Source organism: Galeopterus variegatus, unplaced genomic scaffold, assembly GCF_000696425.1.
Source record: "Galeopterus variegatus unplaced genomic scaffold, G_variegatus-3.0.2 Scaffold9076, whole genome shotgun sequence".
Lineage (NCBI taxonomy): Eukaryota > Metazoa > Chordata > Mammalia > Dermoptera > Cynocephalidae > Galeopterus > Galeopterus variegatus.
In genome coordinates, this window is record NW_007735187.1 from 4,074 (window position 1) to 10,625 (window position 6,552).

A 6,552-nucleotide genomic window follows, 5' to 3' on the forward strand; every position below is an offset into this window, starting at 1 on the left:
TTGTGGCTCAGGGTCACTGTGAGTAGTTCAGTCTGTGACACGCTGTATGTGCAATATCCCACTTAATTCTCTCAGGAGCCTCTAAGGTAGGTTCAACCATTATTATCATCTCCATTTTAATATGAAGAAACTGAGGACCGTAGAGGTTAAATAAGGCCAGAAACAATTCCCGAGAAGAGCTGCAAATGATCTCAGAGAAGAGTGGCTTTCACCGTAACCTACAAAGTGGGGAACTTGGAAATGTTGTGTGCCGTCAGGATGGGTAATGGGGTGGTGGTTAGATTCTGTGGCAGAAATGAACCCATTTCCCCAGTCTCTGGCTGCCATCTTCTGAAACGTGCCATCTTGGCTAGGGAGGGCCATCACTTTCATTCTGAGACTTGCAAACCTTCCTGTTGTCTCTTAGATTCACACAAAGCCAGGAGGACTACAGGATTCACAGCCTTAGAAGAATGAGTCTATATTGGGAATGCAGAAGCCAAGAGAAAATTCGGCTGCCTTTCCGAGGTCCCACATTGGATGACACCAACATTTGAGCAGCTTGAAACATCTCATTCCATTTCAACTCTTGACATTCTCAATGCTTAAAACTGAATTTAGCTTCCCACTAAATTTGTTCTCATCTCAACTGTAGCATAAGGTTAAAATTCACTTCTAGAAAAAGAGGAACTAATCATGGTTTGAAATTTACCAAGAGAAATGATACAACCGGGTTATAGAAGCGTAGATTTGAAGAATGACTTTGGGATCGTCAAAATCCACACCCCTTCATTTTTAAGGTGACAAAAGTGAGATTCAGATATTGTTTTGCACGTGGACATCAGACAGTAGCAGAGCAAATGCCACCACTCAGGTGTTCCACCTTCTGGGTGTGGGCAGTCCCTAAGACCCTGCAGATGTCTCTCTCCAATCAGAATCTAAAGTCAGTTCATAACGTTTGAGTGAGACTAAGGTAATTCCTAAGCACTGAGCTGCAGTCTCCCCTCCCCCTGTTAATACAACTGCAAAGGCTGAGAGCTGAGGCTGGTATGTCCCAACTGGGTAGGAATAAGGTGTTAGGATTTGGTCTCTGAGATGAGATGGTAGATTCCATTCTGCCTGCCCCTGGACTACGTAACTTCAAACCATGCAGTCCTGAGAGCCCCTGCAAAGAGCACTGCCTATCTTCAAATGCCCAGCCCCAGATGGGCAGGGATAAAGATTTCAGCAAGGAGGTGGTCTCAGAGAAGTGAAAACCAAGACTTGGCCTCATCTTCTCAGCTCTGTATGAGGTACTTAATGTTCATAAAAAATTGGTTATCTTTTATACCTATTTTTCCACTAACGTTTTGAAGTATCCTCGTGTATTAGGCTGACCTAGTCAGTCAATGCAGTCCCTTTGTATGAGCTCAACCCCCTAAAGGCTGGCTTAGAATCATGGACAGGGGACCTAGGAATGCCATCCAGATCTGAGTTTGAGTCAGGAGCCCCAAGATAATACTGTTTCCCTGTCACCCACACTGACATGATGATCTCTTACTCTCAGCCCCCTCAAAACACAAAGTCATTGAACACTTGCTAGGTGCCAGCCCTGTGCTCAGCTCTTACGTGGATTAGCTCATCTAACTGTCTTGGGAATCCTCTGAGGAGCAACCTATATCATTATTCCCATTTTCCAGAAGAGGGAAATTAAGTCTCAAGGAGATTAAGCAACTTCCCCACAGCTCCTCCCTTAGGCAGTGCAGAGGCAGTGGTTCAAACCTAAGGTGTCTGACTCCAGATCCCACTCAGGGAACACCCATCCTTCTGGGGGTGGTTTCTGAAGATGCGTTAGAGCATCCACCACAGTTGTCATGTACGGAAAGACCAATGAGAAGGCCAGTGGACATGAAGGCCCTCTGCAGTCTGCATGTGTGCAAATGACCAGAGAGAGCTAATGTCAGATGAGAAAATGTCCTGAAGTCATAAAGGGCTATCCTCTAGAGAAATGTCCACGAGGTGTTGGAGCATCTACTGGTGTGTGCAGGAAAGCCAAAGATGAAAGGAACGGGTGGGCAGGGATTCCCCAGGAGCTCAAAAAGTCTCTAAGTAGATCACCTTAGTAAAGTTTAATTGAAAAAGCAAAAGTTGAAGGCACTATTCTCCTTCGTTCAAAAGGCATCCTGGGAGATCCAGTTACCCAGGATAGGTAGGTTGAAGATTTGGAGCTTACAAACAAATTCTTCTCTCAGGTTCAAAAGAGGACACCCAGTCCCTGCAGGAGCCCAGGCTGAGGCTCATCCTGGTGGAGAAAACAGGCACAGGGAAGAGCGCCACAGGGAACAGCATCCTGGGACTGAGATGGTTCCTCTCCAGACTCAGGGCCACGTCTGTGATCAGAACCTGCACCACGGCCAGCTGGAGGTGGGCCAAGTGGCACGTGGAAATCATTGAAACCCCAGACATTTTCAGCTCCAAAACCTCCAAGACAGACTTGGGGTGCATGGAGAGAGGCTGTTGCTACCTGCTCTCTGCCCCTGGACCCCACGTGCTGCTCCTGGTGTTGTGAGGTTGTCACCCAGGAAAGGAACCAAGCACTTAATTAAGAATTTTAACAGAGTCTCTATTAGCTGGACAGCAACTGTGTCCCCTAGGTATTTTGGGAGAGCAGCAACTAGCCTTGGTCTGGTGGAGTTTATAAAGGCAAAATCCACATCCCGTTGGCACACGGGTTTGTCCAGGTGCACAAAGCGAGCTAGGTACTAGGTTACAGAGGCCAACGTGAGCAGTTAAAGCCATCAAGCATAAACATTTTCACTGTGTATGGTTCTTGTTCCATGTAACGGTTCACTGTGTATGGTTCCTGTTTCTATGCAATGGTTTTTGTTTCTAGGAGAAGGTCAATGGTTTCTCACACAGAGGGGGTTAGTCTGACCATGAGAATGGAGTCGTGCCTACCTAAGATGGCATTGGTCATGTCAGGGTTCTCTGTTACACTGGTTACCCAGCTGGGCCGCTACACCGCGCAGGACCAGCAGGCGGTGAGGAAGGTGCAGGAGCTGTTCGGGGAGGGCGTCCTGGAGTGGACGGTCGTCGTCTTCACCAGGAGGGAGGACCTGGCCGGGGGCTGTCTGCAGGATTACGTGCGCTGCACGGAGAACTGCGCCCTAAGGGAGCTGGTGGCCACATGCGAGGGCCGCGTCTGCACCTTTCACAACCGCGCCACGGGCAGGGAGCAGGAGGTGCAGGTGCAGCAGCTGCTGGCACTGACTGGGGGTGCCCACTACACCAACGAGGTGTAGGGGCTGGCGCAGGCGCTGCGCTGGGCAGACCACGAGGAGCGGCTGCAGAGGGTGGCCGCGGAGGTGGCGGCCCGCGTGTGGGGACTGAGGGGGCCAGGCGGCTGGCCACGCTGTGGTAGTGGCACAAGTCCCTGGGGAACCTCTGGAGGCTGGGTGTGGCCGTCCTGCTGGGGAGCGCGATCCTGCTCTGCTTGCTGCTCTGCAGGCGCCGCGGATCCGAGGCCTCTGCTGTGATCAGACCTGACTGACAGATTGCAGATGTGACTTGGAAGCATCATCTGGTCATCACATGCATCTTCCCCACCTGGCGTTCTGCCCTCAGGGCCCACAGACCCTCCTTTCCTTCCGCACCTCACCCTAGTCTACCGACCTGAGGGACCTGCCAGGACCCATCTCCCACCTCAAACCTTCCCACATGACCTGGTGCTCCCTGAGCTTCCCCCTACTGGAGCCCAGTGACCACTGTTACTTTTGCCTGTTTTCCACTGACCTCAGACTGCATTTCCTGTCACTGAATTGTCTTCTCTCCTGGAAACAGAGGAGGAGCATGGTCCTCCCATTCGCCATATTCCCCACAGGACCAAAAACAAGAACCAGCACAAGAACTCAGTACACACTTGTTTATTTGAATTGAATCTGTTATTTCCATAAATATATGTACTGGATGATCACATTGTGTTAAATGAAACCAATGGTGGTAGATGCTTGTTCCTCTGCCTTATATGCCCACTGAACAGACACTCACACCCATGCTCCATCATTTATACCTGCAAAAGACACGTAGAGAGAGACACACACACACACACAAGCACATATTCTGGTGTATAATCATAAGAAGAAAATATATTGCAGTAGAACTTTCCATCTGTAGCAGCAGGGGAATGTCACCCCCTGCATCCCCATTCAGTCCCCTCAGCAGCTTGAGTGCAGAAGACCCTGCAAGTCTAAGGAGAACGTTTCTAGATTTCAATTCCCAGGGTCTACTGAGGGCCTGCAGAAAGTCTGCTTCCAAGGCGGGGCTCTCTCAGTGGCTTACGCACTCACAGGGAAAGTTATGCTAGACATGCAAGATGAATAAGTGCTGGAGATCTTTTTAACTCAGGAATAAATCAAAAAATTAAGAGGTTTGGAAATTTTCTTTTATTTCAATCCCCTCCAAAATGGGCAAATAGGTCTTTGTGGGCTGAGAACCAGTGATACAATGGTGGGCTATAGGGTCACCTCTGTTCCATGCATATCTGGAAGAGTCAGCTCTCTGGTCCAGGTGAAATAAAGCAGATGAGGCTGTATTGTCAATCTCTACTGTTCGTCCAGATTCTCATGCCCACATTTGCTTTGTCTTCAACACCACCACCCTTACCCACAAACTCCAGCTCATCTCTGATACCGCTGTGTAACTCCAAACCTCTCCCCTACAGCATCCTCTGCCTGTGGCTTTCACAGCTAGAGATTCTGAGGTGACTGATGACCTCAGATTCCTAAAGAGACCTGCAAAAGTGGAAAATGATCTGCAGCAGATGAGCGCATAGTGGAGAGAGAGGCCCACAAATCCCTCATGGAAGCCATTGCAAACATTAACAGAAATACAAATGCCAAGTGCTGAGACTTGAAATTTCCTCAGCAGCAGAGGCTGTTTTGGTTTAAGGAGTTGTGAGCAGATCTCAGCAGAGGCCCTGAATCTCGACTTGGTCTTATTCACTTTTCAATATAACTCTTGCAGTGAACAAACAGGGAAAAATCTCCACCATAGGCATGCTGCAGAGAAGGGGAGTGACCACTGGTCACAGTAAGTATGAACAAAGAATAGCAAAGTGTCCAGTGTGAGCAGTGGAAGGTTTGAATCCTTGATCCAAATCAAGTGAGAAACGTGATTCTTGCTCTTTGGTTGGGGAAGAATGGGGCCCAGCCCTCACCTTTCAAATACTGTAAAGATTTCCCAGCTTCTTAACATTGTCACAGTGGGGATCAAGCTTCCATTAGTTTTGGGGGACATTCAAACCACAGCAATGATTAATCCATACAATGGAATATCATTGATTCACGAAAAAGAATGAAATACAGATACACGCCACAACATAAATGAACCTTGAAAGCATTATGCTAAGTCAAAGAAACCAGACACAGAAGAGCACATAATTGCATGATTCCATTTATAAGAAATGTCCAGAAACTGGAGTGGGCTCATGAGAGTGTCCTTAAGACAGTCTTAACTTAACTTTAGATCCTTGCACTTTGTTAACATTTACATTCATCTTCACTATTCAAGATTTTCTCCCCTTATGGTTGAATTGTGTTTCTCCCCCCAAAAATATGTTGAAGTCCTAACCCCCATACCTGTGAATGTGACTTGATTTGTAAATAGGATGTTTACAGATTTAATTGAGATAAGGTCATTAGGGTGCCTTAATCTAATATGACTGGTATCCTTATAACAACAGGGAAACTTGGACACAGACACATACAGAGGAAAAACAGCCATATGAAATCGAGGCAGAGGTTAGAGTTATGCTTTCACAAGCCAAGGAATATCTGGAGCTACCAGAAGCTGGAAGAGGCACAGAAGGATCTCCGCCTGGAGGCTACAGAGGGAGCATGGTCCTGCCGACACCTTGATTTCAGACTTCTGGCCTCCAAGACTGTGAGAGGATAAATCTCTGTTGTTATAAGCCACCCAGTTTGTAATCCTTTGTTATCGTAGCCCTAGGAAATGAATACATCTCCATGTTGAGATTCCCTCTAGTTAACTCTGGTTAACACTCATGAATTACATGGCGGTGCCATTCAGGATGAGGAAAGGGAAGGTAGTACAGGTGTGGGTAGGCAGGGCACAGAGGCGAGTGCAGGCTGCCCTCATACCACCCTCCTCTGCGAATGGCATGGTAGTGGCGGCAATGACAAAAGGAGGACATTGGTCCTGGAGGGCCAGGTGCTCGACCACCAAGGCAAGCCAAGGCCCACTGTGGAAATTAGTGACATTTAAGCACAGAGAGATCATAGAGAAGCAGATGCACAAGGACAAACACAGAAGCACTATGAGAGTATACTCCCTAACCCTAAATATACTGGGATGGGGAGAGGGTGACTGGATCCTACTACTCTGTAAACAGGGGCGACAGGGGTGGCAGACCTCTGAGAGGCACATTATGCTCTGCCTTCATCATAGCACAGGGTCATATCCCGATTTCTCATCAGCAACTGTGGAGGCCAGAAGGAGATGATACAATATTTTTTAAGAGTTCAGAGAAAAGCATTGTCACCCAGAATCCTATAGCCAGATAAAATAGCTTTCAGG

General features: G+C 47.9%; 1 pseudogene; it reads left to right on the forward strand.

Annotated features, from left to right (window-relative positions):
- Nucleotides 1-2,210: 2,210 nt before the first annotated feature.
- Nucleotides 2,211-3,508, forward strand: LOC103609004 (annotated as a pseudogene).
- The last annotated feature ends 3,044 nt before the right edge of the window (nucleotides 3,509-6,552 follow it).